General features: G+C 41.8%; 1 long non-coding RNA gene across 1 annotated transcript in view; it reads left to right on the forward strand.

Moving 5' to 3' along the window:
* LOC141578587 (uncharacterized) overlaps positions 1 to 22,239 on the forward strand; it is a 107,197-nt gene that overhangs the window by 69,857 nt on the left and 15,101 nt on the right. The window lies entirely within an intron of this gene.

A 22,239-nucleotide genomic window follows, 5' to 3' on the forward strand; every position in this document is an offset into this window, starting at 1 on the left:
TTTCCCTTGGTGACACAGAACCTCAGCTGGGCACATGGGGACGTCCCAGTGTTCTCAAATATTCTGGGGAGGTAGTGTTCTGTTCCTGTCAGAAGACTCCAGAAGAGGATTGAGGTGCTGGAAAGGGGGCAAGGTGAGTGATGCCTGGTGAGAAGGACCCTCCTTCTATCTCCATGGGGGTCTAGTGTGGCCATAGCTTCCACACAGTCAGGACCTGAAGGAATAGTAATTCCTAACGGTGTGAAGTGGGCTGACGCCTGGCTGGATAGAGGACCTGACAGTCCAGTCTGGAGAGCTTAGAAAGTGAGGAGGGCTATGGACTAAGATGACACTGGTGAGGGTCAGATTCGGCTGGGCTGGGGGAGGTCTGCAGCCCATGGAGAGGCTCCAGGCTATGGAGTAACTCTGCCGCTCTCTGGTGGACAAGGAGGGAAGTGCAGCAATCACCATGCCAAGTTGCTCTGTATGTTTATTCAACATCAAGCTGTAGACATTTTACTTCCCCTATCATGTTAATGCTCCATCATGTTCCAGCTCTGTGAGTCACAGTCTCTGTTACTCCAAGAACTCCAACCCCCTTCCTTAATATGATGTCACCAAACTCAGACTTCCAGGAATGTATACTAGTTTGTGTTTGTCTCTAGTAAGTTACACTATGTGTGACCCTGGGTGGCAGTGTTATATGTGACTGGAGTGGTGGGTGGTGGGTTTATGGGGAGAAGAGGGAGGAGCAGGGCACTGGACACGTCTGGAGGGGAAGGTCTGTAAGGGGAGCAGAGGGAGAAGATGGACAATCAACTTCCCCTCTCGCTCCCAGGGCCTAGTGTCCAGAACAGAAAGTCTGATTCTGGGACAGACAGGGCTATACCTCAGTGTTCCTGGGTAAGGTGAGATGGGAGCTGGTTCCCTCTTGTTCACCAAGACCTGGGCCTCATGTTTCATGTGTGCCCTATGCCTCATGGCTGAACTCTCAAGGATTAAGTCCACTTTTATCCAGGGTTGTTTTTGGTGCTCTCTGCCCATATCAGCTGTGAAGGGAGAAGCCCCTGGGCCTGAGATGGCTTCACACACACAGTTCCACACAGGGCCTAAATGGAACTCCCACAGTGCCTGTGACCCTCTGCCTTTGCCTTCTGCATTCCTGGGGTTTCTTTCCTGTACTGCCTTCCCCCTGGGCCTCTGTGGATATCCTCAGCCAGTGGCCTCACCTGCTTCCAGTCTAGGCAGTTATCCCTGTGATTGCTGCCCCCTCACAGTCTCTGGGCCTCACCAGTCTCTCCCATTTTTTCTAACCCCTGATCCCCGTGAGGGAAGGAGGTTGAAGCTGAGATTGTTGCTTTCCAGGTTTTGTACCTTTTGGACAGCTTGAGAGCTAGGAACTCTGATGTGTCAGAGGAATCATTTTTGTGTCTTCTGGTGGAAGCATTCCTCTTTTTGGAACTAAGCCCTCTAGGCCAGCAGAGCATAAATTCACAGAACAGGAAGTAATAATAAATTTTGCTAGTGGATCATTAGAGGTAAATCAGTGACATCACTTCCATTTTCACCCCTTGATTCCTGGACATGAGAATCCTGGCTATGAGAGAAACAGCACCACATAGTGGACTCTGATTCTAAGCATATTCAGCCTCTTAGAGTGATTGAATTCAGTCTCCATCCTATCTCCTCTCCCTAGAGATGGGGGTGGGTTTGGAGCGGGGGTACTGAAATTTCTAACTCTAATCACACGTTTGGTTCCACTAGCCACCAGCTTTCACCTTCAGGTGCAGTCCAGTAGAGACCTCATTAACATAACAAAAGATGCCTTTGTAGCTCTTAGCATTTAGGAAATTTCAAGGGTTTTAAGGAGCTCTTTGTCACGAATGGGGATGAAGGCTAAATGTATACTTCTTATTATAAATCACAATGTCACACCACCCCTGCATTCTTCAAGTCCTTGATGGCACTAATCTCTGTAGCCCTCTAGGAATGTGGTATTGCTTTTGATTTATTTTCTTAGGTAGAGGCAATTCTAGCAGCTTCCATTTGGTTTATCCCATCAAAATAGCCCTCACTCCACAGGTCAGGGAACCGAGGTGGGAATTCTGCCAGTTGTTGAGTATATCTACTCCAATTATGCATTTCAGAACTGGGGAAATAACCACAGAATGAGTTCAGGGACCCACTGGGCCCTTGTGAGATGGAGTGGAGCTAAAACTCCATTGCTTGTCTGACATCCATTCTGCCCTACTTTGCCTGGTGGGCCACTGTGACATTTTGGGTCTCCTGAAATTAGTGTCAGTTCAGAGCTTGCATTCATCAGTCCCCCAAAATCCAATTATGTCTTTTTTCCTGATGCATAGTCACCCTGGTAAAAGGTAAAAAAGGTCACTTTGAGGAAGTCTGGGAGAAAGATTAGCAGTAAGAATGTTCGTTAGCATAATGCAGTCCTTCCTCAAGGAGACCTGGCATCCCCTTTATTCAAAGGATTCCGGGCCCTTAAACTGGCCCAAGTCTGGGAATTGGCTGAGGGACATTGACTCTTATCCTTGAATCAAAAGACTTTTGTTCACTTGACTTAGAACTCCTCCCCTTGTATGGATCAAGTAAGAATTTGGTAGACTTCCTACTTCTTTCATTTCTAGGAACACTGTGATCAATTAGCCAGGGCCACTGTTCTCTGAGAGTCAGACTGTTCTGATCACAGCTTTGACTCTGCTGTCCGTTATGGCCCACCTTGCCTTTGGTGATTAAGTGCCGTTTCTTAGCCCTGCTACCTCTCGTTCCAGTTACCCCCACTGCATTGAGGTTTCCCACTTCTGTGGCAGCAGTGCCCACTGTAATTTTTTTTTAACATTTTTTATTGATTTATAATCATTTTACAATGTTGTGTCAAATTCGTGTTCAGCACAATTTTTCAGTCATTCATGGACATATACACACTCATTGTCACATTTTTTTCTCTGTGAGTTATCATAACATTTTGTGTATATTTCCCTGTGCTATACAGTGTAATCTTGTTTATCTATTCTACAATTTTGAAATCCCAGTCTATCCCCCCTGGCAACCACAAGTCTGTATTCTCTGTCTATGAGTCTATTTCTGTCCTGTATTTACGCTTTGTTTTTGTTTGTTTTTGTTTTTTAGATTCCACATATGAGCGATCTCATATGGTATTTTTCTTTCTCTTTCTGGCTTACTTCACTTAGAATGACACTCTCCAGGAGCATCCATGTTGCTGCAAATGGCATTATGTTGTCAGTTGTTATGGCTGAGTAGTATTCCATTGTATAAATATACCATTTCTTCTTTATCCAGTCATCTGTTGATGGACATTTAGGCTGTCTCCATGTCTTGGCTATTGTAAATAGTGCTGCTATGAACATTGGGGTGCAGGTGTCATCCTGAAGTAGGGTTACTTCTGGATACAAGCCCAGGAGTGGGATTCCTGGGTCATACGGTAAGTCTATTCCTAGTATTTTGAGGAATCTCCACACTGTTTTCCATAGTGGCTGCACCAAACTGCATTCCCACCAGCAGTGTAGGAGGGTTCCCCTTTCTCCACAGCCTCTCCAGCATTTGTCATTTGTGGATTTTTGAATGATGGCCATTCTGACCGGTGTGAGGTGATACCTCATTGTAGTTTTGATTTGCATTTCTCTGATAATTAGTGATATTGAGCATTTTTTCATGTGCCTTTTGATCATTTATATGTCTTCCTTGGAGAATTGCTTGTTTAGGTCTTCTGCCCATTTTTGGATTGGGTTGTTTGTTTTTTTCTTATTGAGTCGTATGAGCTGCTTATATATTCTGGAGATCAAGCCTTTGTTGGTTTCATTTGCAAAAATTTTCTCCCATTCCGTAGGTTGTCTTCTTGTTTTACTTATGGTTTCCTTTGCTGTGCAGAAGCTCATAAGTTTCATTAGGTCCCATTTGTTTATTCTTGCTTTTATTTCTTCTAGGAGAAAATTTTTTAAATGTATGTCAGATAATGTTTTGCCTATGTTTTCCTCTAGGAGGTTTATTGTATCTTGTCTTATGTTTAAGTCTTTGATCCATTTTGAGTTTATTTTTGTATATAGTGTAAGGGAGTGTTCTAGCTTCATTGTTTTACATGCTGCTGTCCAGTTTTCCCAACACCATTTGCTGAAGAGACTGTCTTTATTCCATTGTATATTCTTGCCTCCTTTGTCGAAGATTAGTTGACCAAAAGCTTCTGGGTTCATTTCTGGGCTCTCTATTCTGTTCCATTGGTCTATATGTCTGTTTTGGTACCAATACCATGCTGTCTTGATGACTGTAGCTCTATGGTATTGTCTGAAGTCTGGGAGAGTTATTCCTCCAGCCTCTTTCTTTCTCTTCAGTAATGCTTTGGCAATTCTAGGTCTTTGATGGTTCCATATAAATTTTATTATGATTTGTTCTAGTTCTGTGAAATAATGTCCTGGGTAATCTGATAGGGATTGCATTAAATCTGTAGATTGCCTTGGGCAGTGTGACCATTTTAACAATATTGATTCTTCCAATCCAAAAGCATGGAATATCTTTCCATTTTTTAAAGTCTTCTTTAATTTCTTTCATCAATGGTTTATAGTTTTCTGTGTATAATTCTTTCACCTCCTTGGTTAGATTTATTCCCAGATATTTTATTACTTTGGGTGCTATTTTAAAGGGGATTGTTTCTTTACTTTCTTTTTCTGTTGATTCACCATTAGTGTAAAGAAATGCAACTGATTTTTGAACGTTAATTTTGTAACCTGCTACCTTGCTGAATTCTTCAATCAGCTCTAGTAGCTTTTGTGTGGACCTTTTCGGGTTTTCTATATATAGTAACATGTCATCAGCATATAGTGACACTTTTACCTCTTCTTTTCCAATTTGGATCCCTTTTATTTCTTTCTCTTGCCTGACTGCTGTGGCTAGGACTTCCAGGACTATGTTGAGCAGGAGTGGTGATAGTGGGCATCCTTGTCTTGTCCCAGATTTTAGTGGGAAGCTTTCGAGTTTTTCACCGTTGAGTGCTATGCTGGCTGTAGGTTTGTCATATATAGCTTTTATTATGTTGAGATATGTTCCCTCTATACCCACTTTGGCAAGAGTTTTTATCATAAATGGGTGTTGAATTTTATCAAATGCTTTTTCTGCATCGATTGAGATGATCATGTGGTTTTTGTCCTTTCTCTTGTTGATGTGATGTATTACATTGATTGATTTGCATATGTTGAACCAGCCTTGTGTCCCTGGGATGAACCCCACTTGGTCATGATGTATAATCTTTTTTATGTGTTGTTGGATTCTATTTGCTAAAATTTTGGTGAGGATTTTGGCGTCTATGTTCATCAGTGATATTGGCCTATAATTCTCTTTTTTTGTAGTGTCTTTGCCTGGTTTTGGCATCAGGGTGATGGTGGCTTCATAGAATGAGTTTGGGAGTATTCCCTCCTTTTCAATCGTCTGGAAGAGTTTGAGAAGGACTGGTATGAGTTCTTTGTATGTTTGGTAGAATTCCCCGGTGAAGCCGTCCAGTCCTGGACTTTTATTTGTAGGGAGGTTTTTAATTGCTATTTCTATTTCCTTTCTAGTGATCGAATTGTTCAAGTGTTCAGATTCTTCTTGATTCAGTCTTGGTGGACAGTATGTTTCCAGAAACTTGTCCATCTCTAGGTTATCCATTTTGGTTCCATATAGTTTTTCATAATATTCTCATATGATATTCTGTATTTCTATTTTGTTTGTTGTAATTTCTGCATTTTCCTTTCTTATTTTGCTAATTTGTGCTCTCTCTTTTTTCTTTGTGAGTTTGGCTAGAGGTTTGTCGATTTTATTTACTTTTTCAAAAAGCCAGCTTTTGGTTTGGTTGATTTTTTTTCTATGGTCTTGTTAATCTCTATTGTATTTAATTCCTCTCTGATCTTTATTATTTCCTTCCTTCTGCTGCTTTTTGGGGCTTTTTGTTCTTCTTTTTCTAATTCATTCAGGTGGTGGGTTAAATTGTTTATTTGAGATTGTTCTTTTTTGAGGAAGGCCTGTATCGCTATAAACTTCCCTCTTAGCACTGCCTTTGCTGTGTCCCATAGATTTTGAGTGGTTGTGCTTTCATTATCATTTGTCTCAAGGTATTTTTTTAATTTCAGCTTTGATTTCCTCATTGACCCATTGTTTTTTCAATAACATATTGTTTAATCTCCATGCTTTCCTTTTTTTCTCCTTTGTTTCTCTGTTGTTGATTTCCAGTTTCATGGCATTGTGGTCAGTAAAGATGCTTGAGATAATTTCTATCTTCTTAAAACTGAGGTTTCTTTTGTGCCCAAGTACATGATCGATCCTGGAAAATGTTCCATGTGCACTTGAAAAGAATGTATATCCTATTTTTGGGGGGTGTAATGCTCTGAAAATATCCACCAAATCTAGTTTTTCTATTGTATTATTTAATTTCTCTGTTGCCTTGTTTATTTTCTGTCTGGAAGATCTGTCTAGTGATGTTAATGCAGTGTTAAAATCTCCAACTATGATTGTATTCCCATCAATATCCCCCTTTATCTCTGTTAGTAATTCTTGTATGTACTTAGGTGCTCCTATATTGGGTGCATATATATTAACGAGTGTAATATCCTCATCTTGTATCACTCCTTTAATCATTATAAAATGTCCTTTATCTTTCTTTATGGCCTTTGTTTTAAAGTCTATTTTGTCTGAAATCAGTACGACTACACCTGCTTTTTTGGCTTTTCCATTTGTATGGAATATCCTTTTCCATCCTTTCACTCTCAATCTATATGTGTCCTTCTCCCTAAAGTGGGTCTCTTGTATGCAGCATATTGAAGGTTCTTGCTTTATTATCCAGTCTGCCACTCTATGTCTTTTGACTGGAGCATTTAGTCCATTAACATTTACAGTAATTAATGATAGATGTGTGTTTATTGCCATTTTGAACTTATCTTTGCAGTTGAATTGGTATACCCTCTTTGTTCCTTTCTCCTTCCTTTTGTGGTTTGGTAATTTTCCTTTGTATTATCATGGATTTTATTTAATTTTTGTGACTCCCTTATAAGTTTTTGGCTTGTGGTTACCCTTTTCCCACTGTAATTTCTGACCTCCAGAGAAGAGCCATCACAGAGCTCTTCAAGGCTGCTGGGGCTCCCTTACAAACTCATATCTCATGTAGTGAAAGGCATGTCCTCTGAACTCTCCCAGGGTGGGTGAGCAGGTCTGAAATGATAAATCCATACCACATTCCAATATCTTTAAGTCTTTGGATCCCTTTCTCTTTTTCTGAGTAGATGGCCTCGTCTCTGATGCAGAGACCTTGTGTTTCTGTCATAAACATATATAGATGGAAATCTTAGCAGTGACCTGGTGAGCTGAGTGAGGAAGACTTGAAAGTATTTTTCTCTGAGAAGGACTTCAGGTGTCCCAACACATGGAGGCCCAGAGGAGGGAGAGAATACCTCACACAGAGTCCCAGGTGCTCTGGAGTATCTGAGGGGAGTGAGCCAGGGCCTGACACAGTCAGTATGAAGGGTCCCCCTCTAGGGGTGTCTGTTATCCTTGGAATGTCCTGTACCATGGGGTCGTTTGTGCTGAGGCTTTTGACTTGAAGGGAACTTGATCCCAGGTGAAAAGATCCCAGTGCAAGGAGGTAGGAGGTGGAGCATGTGGGTTTCCTTGGAGCTCCTCCTCCTGGCGGCTGCCTGGGCGCACACGATGGAGTTGGGGGAAGTGCTGGATGTCTGGGGTTGCCTTGGTCAAAGGCGTTTTGAAAAGTCATCTTATTTAGATGATTGCATGAGACTTTCATGCAACTAGGAATGAGGGATGATGATGAAAAGGGAGACCCATGTGCAGATGAGAGGGGATGCTGTTTCCCCCAGGCAGAGGAAGAGACCTGGCAAAGGGGAGCCTGGTCTGAAGAAGGGCACCACCACCCCACAGGTTTCTGGGAACAGAAAACATCCAGGGATTTTGTGTCAGAGTCGGCCTAGCTTGGACCCCAGTCATGATGCCTTTATGGCCTCTGCAAGGAGAAGGTGCTGAGGCTCCTTGGCACATCTGTGGGGAAAGAGCAAGGAGAAGGAAGTCTGGAGTGTTTGCACTTACAGGAGACTCACTCCTACCTCATTCAGACAAGATGCATGTCTTCTCAGCACAGCTCTCCCTAGGAGGTGCACGCTGGGACATGATGTTACTTCTTCTGGGAGCAGGATCATTTTTAAACAAAGGCATGTCTATAATTTTGTCTAAGGATGGTGGTTACTCTCCTCCCCAAATCATCCTGTCTCTACACTCAGGCTACTTGAGGACATTTTTGGGTCAAGTGAGTCTAGCAGTTCCTGTGTGTATGTGTGTGTGTGACACCTTTATGCATCCTGATGTTGCCCTTTGGTTCAGATTAGTGCTCTGGAGACCAACTCCGGGGCAGAGATGGGTTCTGACCTCTCGCCTGCAGGGCTGTCAGTGGAGGACTCCAGACACCCTGGGCCTATTCTGCAGCACAGTAGAACTCTGGTAGATCCATATGGGCCACATTCCCTTGGCCCTACACTTCAAAATGGTTAAAATGGTGAATATTAGGTTACGTGAATTTTATCTCAAAACAAACAAAAAATTTAAGAGAGGATCCTGCACCTTACATAAAACTGGCACCAATAGACCACTGGGAGTGTATGTGAAGGTCCATTTCTTCACACCCTAAGCACTCCCATAGTAGTTATGTGGAAGCTGAAGCAGGTGTCCACGCATTTATCCATTGTTCTTTCCTTTATTCATACTCTGAACACTTTATAGCCATTTTTCTGTGCCAGGGCCTTGTGTAGGAACGGTAGTACCATTGATAATCATGACTAGGCTCATCGGGCTTGTCTCTCAGGTATTCAGGGATCCATAGAACATGTGACATGAGTATAGGAACTACTCCTGAACATATTACAGCCCAAAGGAGGAGAGAGTCAGAGGTGGGAGTTCAGAGGGAGTCCCTAGTGTCCACCTGTGGAGGTTGGGATGAACTGTGGCAAATGACTAATGAGTCCAGCTGTAAAAGGGGAAGGGGCAGGTTGATGGAGAAAAGGGGGAGAGGGCATCCCAGGCGGGGACTGTGTACGCAGATACAGGGAGGTAGGAGCAAGTCTTGATGGACCAGGATTTATGAGGGGGAAGTACATGTGGAAATGAGATGACAAGGAGCAGGTGAGTGGGAGTTCTTGGGGGAAGGTGAGATGAAACAGATGGTGGCTTTTCTGAAGAGTTGGGAAAAGTTGGTATGTTTTATGGGTGTCATTCCCCCAGAGCCTGGACTGAAGAGGCCAGGAGGGCTCAGGACACTGGAAGGGGCCAAGAAGAAGTTATGTCCATGTTGTGTCTACTGCCCATAGTAGATCTTCTTCCTACTCATATTTGTATGGACATCACCTAGCCCCATTTTCATGCGTCTCTTCCTGCATTTGCCAAGGAAAACAGGCTGGGAGCTGTCCATAGTCCCTTGGTCCTCAGGGCAGCATGAGGACATCCCAGCGCTATTCTTGCTGAGAGGGGCTCTTTTGAATGTCATCCTTTCCTGTTAATATTGTCCCCACCATACTCTGCCACCAAAACTCCTCTTCCCCAGGAAATAGGGGTGAGAGTGGGATAATTTAGATATAGTATTTTCCTGTGTGTCCCAGAAAGGACAGACTCAGAGTTTCAGATCAATTTCTGCTAAGAGAAAATTCCGATGAGCAGAAAAAGAGCAAATGAGAGCAGGGGTCCTCTTCATTCAGGTCACTTCCAGGTGATGCTGGTGGGTCACAGTCCTGCCTACTTTACCTGGAACCCCCTTCTCCCCCCAAGAGAAGGCAAAAAAACTTGGAGATAAATGTTAAAGATTTAGAATTATTTTCTCAACTAGTGATGGCACTGACCCCCACTCAGAGAGCATTTGGAAATGTTGTGGGGGTGGGGGATTTTTTGGCTCTATCAGTGACTTGGCTATCAGAACTGTGGGTGAACTACTGGAGGCCAGGAATGTTGCTTAAAATCCTGCAGTGCATAGGACCATCCCCTACAAGAAAGAATTATCTGGTCCAAAGTAGTAGTTCCACAGTAAAAACCCTTCTGTAGACAAAAATCTTACTCATTTAGTTTTAGCAAGAAAGACTATAGCAATCTCTATGATAATAAAGCAGCTTGTATATCACATGAGAACAAACCTATATATACAAACTTAGCAGATGGAAGGGATGAGGGAGGAGGCATGCCTTCATGGCAAGTCTGCTCCCCAGGGAGAGGATAGGAAAGAGTGGGCAGATGGGGGAAAGACAAGGGTTTTGAGAAGACAAATGTCTCTCCAGTGTGGTGAGTAAGACAGTGCATGCCCAAAGGGTTCCTGCCTGGCCTCCTCCTGGTTCCCTACAAAGGCCTTGGTCCCTTAGCTTTTTGGAAGAAAGGGGCCAGGAGCCCCCATGGCAACCACTACCTCCTTGATGGCTAAGTCAGAAATCTGGGGGTGCCAATTCACAGAAGTGGAAGAGGCTGAGACAGCTGAGATCTGAATCAGGGTAAGAGTGACAGGGACACAGGCTGCTTCTTGTGGGTGTGATGCCCTTGAGGTTGGCAAAGGTGGGTGCTGGGGTGTTGAGAGGGGTGGGAAGAGCAGTAGGGCTGGAGGTGCCACAGCTGGCAGCTTCGATGGGACTGCGACTACAGGGGGGCCCCAGTCTTCTGTGATGGAGAGCAAAATGTGGGAGGAAGACAGTGTCCTCAGGAGGTGCAGAGCGGGATTGTGGGGAGTTGGAATCTCATCATTCCAAACAAAATCCTTTGCTTAGTGGGCTCCACAGGAGGACAGGGAGTCATGGAACACGGCAGCCTTGATGGGAGCTGGTGGAGGTGACCAGGGTGGTCAGTGACTTCTGCTGAGGAGATACAGGGCCCAGAAGGGTGAAAGCAGCTGGGACTTGAGCCTCCAGATTTATCCAGAGGGCCTCAAATTTTAGGGGGTACCCAATAAGTAGGTGTCCTCAGTAGAAAATGGGCCCCACTGTAGCCTCTGCTATTGACTGAGGTGAGGCCAGAGGCCCTGGAGTCTGAAGCTCACCCAGCTGAGGATTTGGGCCCCAGGCAGGTGCTGTCCCTGCAGCAGGTGGATGGCAGACAGGGACAGCTGGTTATCGGGCTGTGCACATCCTCCCAGACAGGAGGGAAGGCTTCTGTTCAGAGGCCCGCTTGGGTACAAGGAAGGAACCACCCCTTTTCTCCTCTGGGGCTTAATTACAGAGAACATGTGCCCTGGCTCCCCGTCCTACTATCCGGCTCCCAGAGAAGAGCAGATCTTTGTCCAACATCAGTCTCTCTTTCTCATTGCCTGAGGACCTCAACACAGACTTGCTAGCACTGGGGTCTGGGTGCTCCTTTCATGGTGGAGGCCCAGCAGATATGGGTACCTGTCCCGAGGATACAGAAGGGGCCCCGTCTGAGCTCGGAAGAGCAGCCATGAGGTCCCCAGGCCCTTCATCTGTCTCAAGTGCAGAACAGACCAAACCCTGTGCCTCATGTAACTCTCTTGGCATTGGACATAAGGTCCGGTGATGAGATCTGGGATGCCTCGTGGGAAATCCCAGGTGACCGCCATGTGCCAGGATTGGTGAGTGCCAGTTCCACCACATCTTGGTAGGTGGTTGTGGGGAATGAGTGGGAACCAGTGCTCACAGTGGATGCACTGGATGCAGTGCAGATCCCCAGGCATGGGGGATAGTGTCCTTTTTTTTCCTTTTTTTTTAGATTCCACATATGAGTGATATCATATGGTATTTTTCTTTTTCCTTCTGGCTTACTTCACTTAGAATGACGATCTCTGGGCCCATCCATGTTGTTGCAATAGCATTATTTTATTCTTTTTTATGGCTGAGTAGTATTCTATTGTATAAATATACAACTTCTTTATCCAGTCATCTGTCAATGGACATTTAGGCTGCTTCCATGTCTTGGCTATTTTATATAGTGCTGTGAACATTGGGGTGCATGTATCTTTTTGAATTAGAGTTCCCTTTTGATATATACCCAGAAGTAAGATTGCTGGATCATATGGTAAATCTATTTTTAGTTTTTTGAGGAATCTCCTGTTTTCCATAATGGCTGCACCAAACTACATTCCCACCAACAGTGTAGGAGGGTTCCCTTTCCTCCACACCCTCCCCAGCATTTATCATTCATAGACTTTTGAATCATGGCCATTCTGACTGGTGTGAGGTGATACCTCATTGTAGTTTTGATTTGCATTTCTCTGATAATTAGTGATACAGAGCATTTTTTCATGTGCTTATTAGCCATTTGTATGTCTTCACTGGAGAATTGCTTGTTTAAGTCTTTTGCCCATTTTTCAATTGGGTTGTTTGGTTTTTCTTTTTGCTAAATTGCATGAGCTGTTTGTATATTCTGGAAATTAAACCTTTGTCAGTAGCATCATTTGCAAATATTTTCTCCCATTCCATAGGTTGTTGTTATGTTTTGCTATGGTTTCCTTTGCTGTGGAAAAGTTTTTAAGTTTAATTAGATCCCATTTGTCTGTTTTTGCTCTTATTTCTATTGCCTGGGTAGACTGCTGCCCTAGGAGAACATTGCTAAGATTTATGTGAGAGAATGTTTTGCCTATGTTTTCTTCTAGGAGATTTATTGTGTCTTGTCTTATATTTAAGTCTTTAAGCCATTTTGAGTTTATTTTTGTGTATGGAGTGAGGGAGTGTTCTAACTTCATTGATTTACATGCTGCTATCCAGTTTTCCCAACACCACTTGCTGAAGAGACTGTGTGTTATTCCCTTTGGAAAACCAGCTAGTGAGCTACAGGAAGCCATAAGTTAGTCACCCTTAAATATGCCTCCTTCTGAACCTGAATGTGCCCTTTGTCCAGGATCAGCTCTCATCCTTCAACTCTCTAGGGCCCTCTTTGCTCTGCTTCTAGCAAAAACAATCCACTAGAGGGCACTCATGCTCCTCTTTGAGCTCACATTGACCTTTTCCATCACCTGAGACAAATGCAAATGTTTTCACTGCCACAACCACCAGCCTTCAAATGCTCTTTAGATTTGCTCGAGGTGAAGCTCCTGGGACAGACATCAGGGTCTCCCCTGGGAAGAACCTCACTTGGAGGATGTGACAGGATGGAGTGGTGACCTGGAGCCAACCCCAGGACCCTTGGTGAGGGGGATGGTTCCAGGCACGGTGGGCAGTGAGGGCTGGACACTTGTGCCCAGACACTATGCCATGGGTGTGAATACTGGGGGGAATGGCCATGAGCCTGCATCCCTGAAGGCCCTGTCACTTAGGATCTGTGCTTGTGGCCTTGACTGGACTGCTGTGGAATATTCCAGACTGGGCCTTCCACAGCATGACAGAGGTCCTCCTGTGTACTTCAAGAACCTTACCACTGGGAAGAATCAGGCACAATGTGTTATTCACCGTGGCACAGGTTCTCTCAGAGCCTGAGGGAGCAGGTAGTTTCTGAAGTTCACCATCAACTCCAGATGAGGGCCAGGATGGTGGGAGTGTAAGGTCCTGCCAGTCTGCTTCTCAAGACACCATTCCTGAATTTGGCCTCCCCTCCCACTCCCGGCAGTGCAGGAAAGAGACCCCAGAGACTCCTCATGTAGATTGGACAGTGAAGAAGCACAGGTGAGATTCGGCAGGTGGCTGTGAGGAGAGGCTGACATTTCTGGAAGGGGAGCAGGTACACCAGTGCACAGACACTAACTGCTGCAGCTGAAACAATGGGTGAGAAGCTTTCTTCTGGAGAATCCAGCCTCTTCCCTGCAAACATTTGAGAACCTCTTCATCACTTCCAGCTGAGGTGCCTCAGTTCTGTTCCCTGACCCATCCCTACGTCAACTCTGTCCCAACCACACTTGGGCAACTCCATTTGACAGCCCAACTTTCCAGATACCCCCAGATTGTCAGAATGGTCATTACTGAATCTGTCCCCACCAGAGTGGAGGCTGAGTCCTGCCCTCCTGCTCAGCTGTGGGGACCAGGCTCTCAGGCTCCATATTCTGATTATCAGTGATCTGCCAGGAGGTGGCAGCAGCTGAACAAAGGAGAAGTTGCAGGGACACTTGGTATCCACTCCTTGTGTCTGCAAGTAAACCTGTAGGGGAGGAAGCCAGGAAATGACTGCAATTCCTGCTCATTCGGATGTAGGTATGTTGCCCTGGAAATGTAATAGGGAATCCATGGGTGTCTTCTTATTTTGTAGACACAAGCTTTTGAATTTGGAATCATAGGTTTCTCTTGGCTATCACCATCAACCTCAAACCCACCCCTTTGGGTCATAGACTGAAAATTCCTCACCTTGGGGCAAAGTTAGTGTTATGGCTAAGGTATAGCCAGCCTGGCCTAGGGACTCTGTCTGTGCAGCTGCTGCAGAGATGTATTCTCTGTTAGGAATAGTGTTCCTTCCTCCCTGTGCATCAGTATCCAGCTCTCTGGTCCCCACCCCTCTGTGCCATCTGCCCACCACAGCCCCATCTCAGCCCTCACAGCGGACTCTGAGCAACTGTCCCAGGGACATCATATGAGTCATTCACTCTCTTTGCGTTGCTCCTGATGCCTGCCTGATGCTGTGCAGGATCCTATAGTGTCCCTGGAGGGTGTGTGTGTGTGATGGGCCCCTGCACACACATGATATCTCAAGCTGAAGGAATCTGAGAGTCATTTTAAAATATTTATTTTAAATGCAAGAATTTGTGTTTAGGACTTCTACATCTAATCAGCCAGGGTTCATGTGGGAGATTGGATCATTCCTTAAAAAAAGGAAAAAAAAAAAAAGGATCAAAAACATATTGTTTTTATTTATTTTTCCATTAAAAAAAACTGACATACAGTCAGTTTACCATGTGTCAATTTCTGGCATACAGCATGTTTCATACATATACATACATAAATTCATTTTCATATTCTTTTTCATTATAGGTTACTACAAGATATTGAAAATAGTTCCCTGTGCTAAACAGTATAAATTTGTTGTTCATTTATTTTATATATAGCAGTGAGTATCTGCAGATCTTGAACTCCCAATTTATCCTGTCCCACCCTCTTTCCCCTCTGGTAACCATAAGTTTGTTTTATATGTCTGTGAGTCTGTCTCTGTTTTGGTAAATAAGTTCATTTGTGTCTTTTTTGTAGATTCCACATATAAGGGATGACTCTTCTTTATCTTCCTGCCTTCAAGTTAGAATGACACATCCTTACCCTTTGTCTGCCCCTTCAGCTTCTCCCACTAGAAGGGGAGCATATCCCCACCTGAGCCCAGTTCATCTCAGGCTTGGTCAGAAGAACATTCTCAAAAAACACCCCAAGATATTTTCAGGAACACTGAAAATTTGAGAACTTTCCCCTAAATAGTATAATTTGAGATATTTCACAAGTAAAACAGATTGTTGCTATATTTTAGGTTACAGGAGATTTGCAAATTGGGTCTCCTTACCCTAATCTATAAAACTAAACTTAAAAAAACAAAACTCAAGTGATTATGTAATCAATTATGTAGAGGTGCCTGGAATTTTAGTAGATAAAAATATTACTTTATGAATCTGAACCCTGCAGAAATAGCAGAAAAGGGTCATAGTTAAGGCATCATAGGATAAATCCTAAGAATAAAGAATATGACTGATTTTATGTCATCAATTATTTGGATACACATGAATTTGGTCTGCTCAAAATAAAGTCAGAACTTGGATTGAACTTCTATCAGCAAGGGAAACTGGTCAATTTCATTTGGGGGGTCAGATTCACCAATGTAGATGTTACAGCTGCCACAAGAAGTTCAACTTCAAAGCTGATTGAAGGACTCACATGGAAGAATATAAACATACACCCCTGCTTCCTGAAAGGCAGATGTGGGATCAACCACAGTATTATTTTCCAACCTATGAAAATAACACTCTGCTAGGTATGCTGTCTGACAGTGAAAGTGACCTGACAGCTCAGAAACAAAATGGAAATATTGCCATCATTAGTGAAGGTACGTCTAAACTGCATGCTTTGAAATAAAACAGTATTTTGAACCAGTTACTACTACACGAGTGCTTGAAAAACTGGAAGAAACTGCCACAGAAGCAATGTTTCATGTTTTCGCCTAAGAGACAGACACAAAAGAATAAATTTGAACATCAGCAAAGGATTAGTCCTTGGTGAAGTAAACTTTAAAAAATGAATGTTATTTTAAGAAAAATAGAGTAGAAACTAAATAAAATGAAGAGTTTTTCTATTTGGGCTCTAACATTTTATTATGTAATCATTGCAAATGACCTCATTTCTTTAGACTCTTATTTATCTATAATGAGGAGGATGTGCAAATCACAAAGAAATGAAATGTTCAAATTATTTATAAACCTAATTTCAACCAGTAGTTTTAGTCTTTTCCCCACAGGCTTTCTTCATCAAACAAGTCACAAAATTTGACAGATGTGTGCTTTCTGTACTTCACTGGGTAAGCCATAAATGTAGAGACCAAAAGAGGAGCCATAGAAGAGAGGAAAATTGGTCAAAGTCCTGGATAATGCACCAGTTAGACACTATTTCAGAGTAACCAAGATCTATGTTGCCAAAAAATCAGCCTCCATCCCTGAGAAGCCAAATAACTCAGAGACAGGGTCTTGGAGCTTAGAAGAAAAGAGACAGCTTTATTACTTTGCCAGGCAAAGGGGACTCATAGCAGGCTAGTGCCTTCAAAGCTGTGAACTCACCTTGGAGATAGGGCACGGTGTGTATAGCCATAGCTCAAACAACAAAGCATCGATAACAACAGAATTATTTTCTTCTCATAAGACTCAGAGTGGTGTCATGGTGTCTCCAGGTGACCAAGTCTATACAGGCTATCTATTTCGATCTCTTTATCTTATAAACACCCAAGGCATGGTTTTCTTGGTAATTTAGGCTATTTTGTAAGGTTACAGTCCTGTGACCTTCTCCCTGGAGAACCACTCAGAGACCAAGCATGATTATAACTTTTGATTACCAGAATAAAGTAGAAACAGTAAGATCAATAGCTTTAGTTTTAACAATGGGCCTGGAGCTGTGGATAGTAACCGGCCAGTCAGGTTTGTTGACCTTTTTTTTTTTTTTTAACAGAATGATGGCTGTACTTTCAAGACTATGTTGAATAGGAGTGGTGAGAGTGGACTACCTTGTCTTGTCCCAGATTTTAATGGGAAGGTTTTCAGTTTTTCACTATTAAGCTGGCTGTAAGTTTGTCATAAATAGCTTTTATTTTGTTCAGATATGTTCCTTCTATACCCACTTTGGTGACTTTTTTTTTTTTTATCATAAATGTGTGTTGAATTTTTATCAAATGCTTTTTCTGCATCTATTGAGATGATCATGTGGTTTTTGTCCTTTCTCTTGTTGATGTGGTGTATTACATTGATTGATTTGCATGTGTTGAACCATCTTTGTGTTACTGAGATGAACCCAACTTGATTGTGGTGTATGATCTTTTTTATGTGTTGTTGGATTCTGTTTGCTAATATTTTGTTGAGGATTTTTGCATCTATGTTCATCAGTGATATTGGTCTATAATTTTCTTTTTTGGTAGTGTCTTTGTCTGGTTTTAATATCTGTGTGATGGTGGCTTCATAGAATGAGTTTGGAAGTACTCCCTCCTTTTCAATCTTCTAGAAGAGTTTGAGAAGGACTGGTATGATTTCTTCTTTGTATGTTTGGTAGAATTCCCCAATAAAGCCATCCAGTCCTGGATTTTTATTTGTGGGGAGGTTTTTTTTATTGCTAATTCGATTTCATTTCTAGTGATTAGTTTGTTCAGGTGGTCAGTTTCTTCTTGGTTCAGTCTTGGTGGGTTGTATGTTTCCAGAAACTTGTCTATTTCTTCTGGGTTATCCATTTTGTCTCCATATAGTTGTTCATAGTATTCTTGTATGATATTGTGTATTTTTGTGCTGTTGGTTGTAATTTCTCCATTTTCCTGTCTTATTTTATTTATTTTTGCTCTCTCTTTTCTCTTCTTCATGAGCTTGGCCAGAGGTTTGTCAGTTTTGTTTACTCTTTCAAAAAACCAGCTCTTGGTTTGATTGATTTTTCCTATTTTTAAAAATCTCTATTTTATTTATTTCCTCCCTGATCTTTATTATTTCCTTCCTTCTGCTAACTTTAGGGGGTGGGGGGTTGCTCTTCTTTTTCTATTTGTTTTAGCTGGTAGGTTAGATTGTTTATTTGAGATTGTCCCTTTTTGCAGAAGGCCTGTATTGGTATAAACTTCCCTCTTAGCACTGCCTTTGCTGCATCCCATAGATTCTATATGATTGTTTTCATTGTCGTTTATCTCAAAGCATTTTTTAATTTCTTCTTTGATTTCATCATGGACCCTTTTTTTTTTTTTTTTTTAGAAGCATGTCGCTTAATCTCCATGCTGTCTTTTTTTTCCTCCTTTGTCTTTCTGTAGTTGATTTCTAGTTTAATGGCATTGTGGTCAGAAAAGATCCTTGAGAGAATTTCTATCTTCTTAAAATTGTTGAGGCTTCTTTTATGCCCAAGTACATGGTCTATCTTAGAAAATGTTCCATGTGTACGTGAAAAGAATGTATATTCTATTTTGGGGGGATGTAATGTTCTGAAAATATCAACCAAGTTTAGTTGTTCTATTGTGTCATTTAATTTTTTTGTTGCCTTATTTATTTTATATCTTGAAGATCTGTCCAGTGATGTTAATGGGAGGAGGTGTTAAAGTCTCCTACAATGATCATATTCCCATCAATTTCTCCCTTTATATCTGTTAGTATTTGTTTTATGTATTTAGGTGCTCCTATATTGGGTGCATATATGTTAATGAATGTAATATCCTCATCTTGTATTACTCCTTCAATCATTATAAAATGTACTTCTTTATCTTTGTGTATGGCCTTTGTTTTAAAGTCTATTTTGCCTGAGATCAGTATTGCTACTCCTACTTTCTTATCATTTCCATTTACATGGAATATCTTTTTCCATCCTCTCACTCTCGGTCTTTGTGTGTCCTTCTCCCTAAAGTGGGTCTCTTATGTGTAGCATACTGTAGGTTCTTGCTTTATTATCTAGCCTGCCACTCTATCTTTTGATTGGAGCATTTAATCCATTGGCATTTACAGTAATTAATGATAGAAGTATGTTTATTGCCATTTTGAACTTAGTTTTGCAATTGATTTGATATTTCCTCTTTGTTCCTTTCTTTTTCTTTTTGTGGTTTGATAATTTTCCTTTGCATTATCTTGGGTTTTTTTTGTTTTTTTTTTTTTTAAGTTTTTGTGTCTCTGTTGTAAGTTTTTGGCTTGTGGTTACCCTGTTATGTACATATATTATAACTTTACTATAACTATTTGTTTTAAATAGATAATAATATAGTCTCAAACCCATCCTACCAAGAACAATTAAAAAAGAAATAAAACTCTATATTTTCTTGCTCCCCTCTGCCACCCTTAATGATTTAGATGTCTTCTTTTACAATTTCATTTTTATTCTGTTGTAATTCATGGTAATTATCACCTTTCCAATTATGGTTTTCTTCTTTCTGTAGCTTTCCTGCTTCTTTTCTATTTAGAGTAGACCTTTCATTTCTTTTAACATAGGTTTAGTGTTGCTATATTCTTTTAGTTTTTGCTTGTCTGTGAAATTCTTTGTCTCTCCTTCTATTCTAAAGGATATCCTTGCTAGTTAAAGTAGCCTATGTTGCATAGTTTTCCATTCAGGACTTTGAATGTCTTGCCACTCTCTTCTGGCCTGTAGTGTTTGTGTAGAAAAATCAGCTGAAAGTGTTGGGGGGGTTCCCTTGTAACTCACTCTTGTTTTTCTCTTGTTGCCTTTAGAATCATTTCTTTAGCCTTAACCCTGGTCATCCTGATTATGATGTCTTGGTGTGGGTCTGTTTGGGTTCTTCTTGTTTGGGACCCTCTGTTCTTCCTGTACTTGGATATCTGATTCCTTCTTTAGGTTTGGGATGTTTTTGGTCATGATTTCTTCAAATACCTTTTCAATCCCCTTTGCTCTTTCTTCTCCTTCTGAGACCCCTATTATGCATAGGTTGACATGCTTTACATTATCCCATAGGCCCCTTATATTATTTTCATTGGTTTTTGTTTTTCTCTCAGCTGTTCTGATTGGGTTACTTCTGTTATCTTGTCTTCTAAGTCACTTATTCATTTTTCTGTGTTATCTAGCCTACTTTTAACATTCTGTAGCTCAGCTCTCAGCAAATGAGTTTTCCAATTTTAATTGGCTCCTCTTTATAGTTTCAATTTTCTTTTTGACATATTCTCTGTCTCTAAACACAATCTTTTAGTCCTTTCAGTACTTTGATCACTCCTCTTTTGAAATCATGATCTAGTAGACTATCAATGTCTATTTCATTGATTGCTCTTTCAGGGGATTTCTCTTGGTCTTTTAATTGTGAGTGGTTCCTCTGCTTCATTTTGCTTATATCACTCCGGCACTATAGATTATGAAGTATCAGTTATCTACTGTGGTCCTTAAGGAGTTTGTTTGTTTATTTATTTATTTATTTATTTATTTATTTAAATCAGTTGCAGAAATAAAACTAGAAAAAAAGAAATTTAAAAGAGAAAAAAGTTTGAAAACAGAGTATAATCAATAAGAGAAGAACAAATAGGTTTGAAAACAGTATAATCAATAAGAGAAGAACAAATCAAAGAAATATAAAAATCTAGTTGAGACGTATTTTAAAAACCTTAAAAGAAGAAAAAAATTGAAAACAAATTATAATCAATAACAAGATCAAAACAAAGAACAATAAAAATCAAATTTAGGGAAATTAAAAAAATAAACTATAAAAGAAGAAAAAATATTTGAAAACAGAGTATAATTGATAACAGAAGAACAAAACAAAGAGAAATAAAAATGAGATTGAGACAAATTAAAAATATAATAATAATATTTCAAAAGAGAGTTTTAAAAGGGATTAAAAAATAGAAACATAAAAACCTTTTAAAAAGCAAAAATTAAGTAAGTAAAAGAAAATTGAACAGAAGAAAAGTGGTTATGTTCCCATGGAGACTGTGCGCTCCCTCCTGATGCCATGGTCCAGCACCACGCTGGTGAACCATAGGCAGGTGGGTTGCACACCCTCCTGATGCTGGCACCACACTCATGCATGGTAGGCCAGTGGGTTGCTCCCCTGCCCTGTGCAGCTCCCCGCTCCATCTTGGTCCTTGCTCCGTAGGTGGTCTCAGAGAAAATGGCCACCCAGCCTTCACCCCTGCTCTGTGCCACAACTCCACTCCTCGTTGGTTTGTCTTAGAGGCACGAGTTCACAGAGGCACTGGGGCAGAACCATCCTATCTGACTGGGGCTATAAATAAGTCTCAGTCCCATCTGTGAGGTTGCAGAGCCCCTTGGTACAGATTCAGGTTTCGACCCCACCTCTGCCTGGGCTCTGCACACCTAAGGATATGGTGGCTGTGGTCAAGTCCTGCCTCTCTTCTCCAGAGAACACACCAGCAATGGTTCCGCAGGTCTTTGGAGACAAAGGCTACAGCACCCTTCCCCCCAGGGCACATCAGCAGTGTTGCTTTGCTTTTTTTCCCCATGTTTTATGGCGGACCCAGGTTATTTTGCTCTGTATACCCTCCCAGCAATGGTGCACAGCACATTGCAATCCCCTGTGGTTGCCTCTACAGCTGGCGTGAGTCCTCCACCTGGCTTGGGCAATCTGTCCCATCCCCCACCTGCCGGTTTGCCTCTAGGGCTGAGGGTCATGGGGACCCTTTGTGCCCATTTATCTTAGTTCTGATGGTCAAGGGCTATTCCATACAGATCTGAGTCTTGGAGGTTCTCCCTCCGTCCCACTGACCTCCATTGGAGAGGAGGAGACCCAGCAATGGAGTGCTATTCCTACTTTGCCACTCCCTCCCCGCGGGATCAGTCCCGCACTATTTTGCTTTTTCTTCTTTCTTTTTTCCTTTTCTCCTACCAGATTTGTGGTGTATTTTGTCTTTTAAAGAAGGCGATGTTCTGTCAAAGTTCAGCAGGTGCTCTGATTGGCTGGGTGGGTCCGTGGATGTCAGTCTTGGTGTATTTGTGGGAGAGGATGAGCTAGAAGTGTCCTTGTACTCTGCCATCTTGGCTGTTCCCCCTACTTATCGTGTTTTAAATAACCATCTGGAAAATGTTTATCCATTTGGGATAAGTCCCTCATTTTTACCTTGTTAAGAAAAATCTTTATAGACTTTTTCTACAGTGTTACTCAACCTAATTAACATTAATTATTCTAATATTTTTATTAGCACCTCTAAAA

The sequence above is a fragment of the Camelus bactrianus genome, chromosome 9, assembly GCF_048773025.1.
Source record: "Camelus bactrianus isolate YW-2024 breed Bactrian camel chromosome 9, ASM4877302v1, whole genome shotgun sequence".
NCBI lineage: Eukaryota > Metazoa > Chordata > Mammalia > Artiodactyla > Camelidae > Camelus > Camelus bactrianus.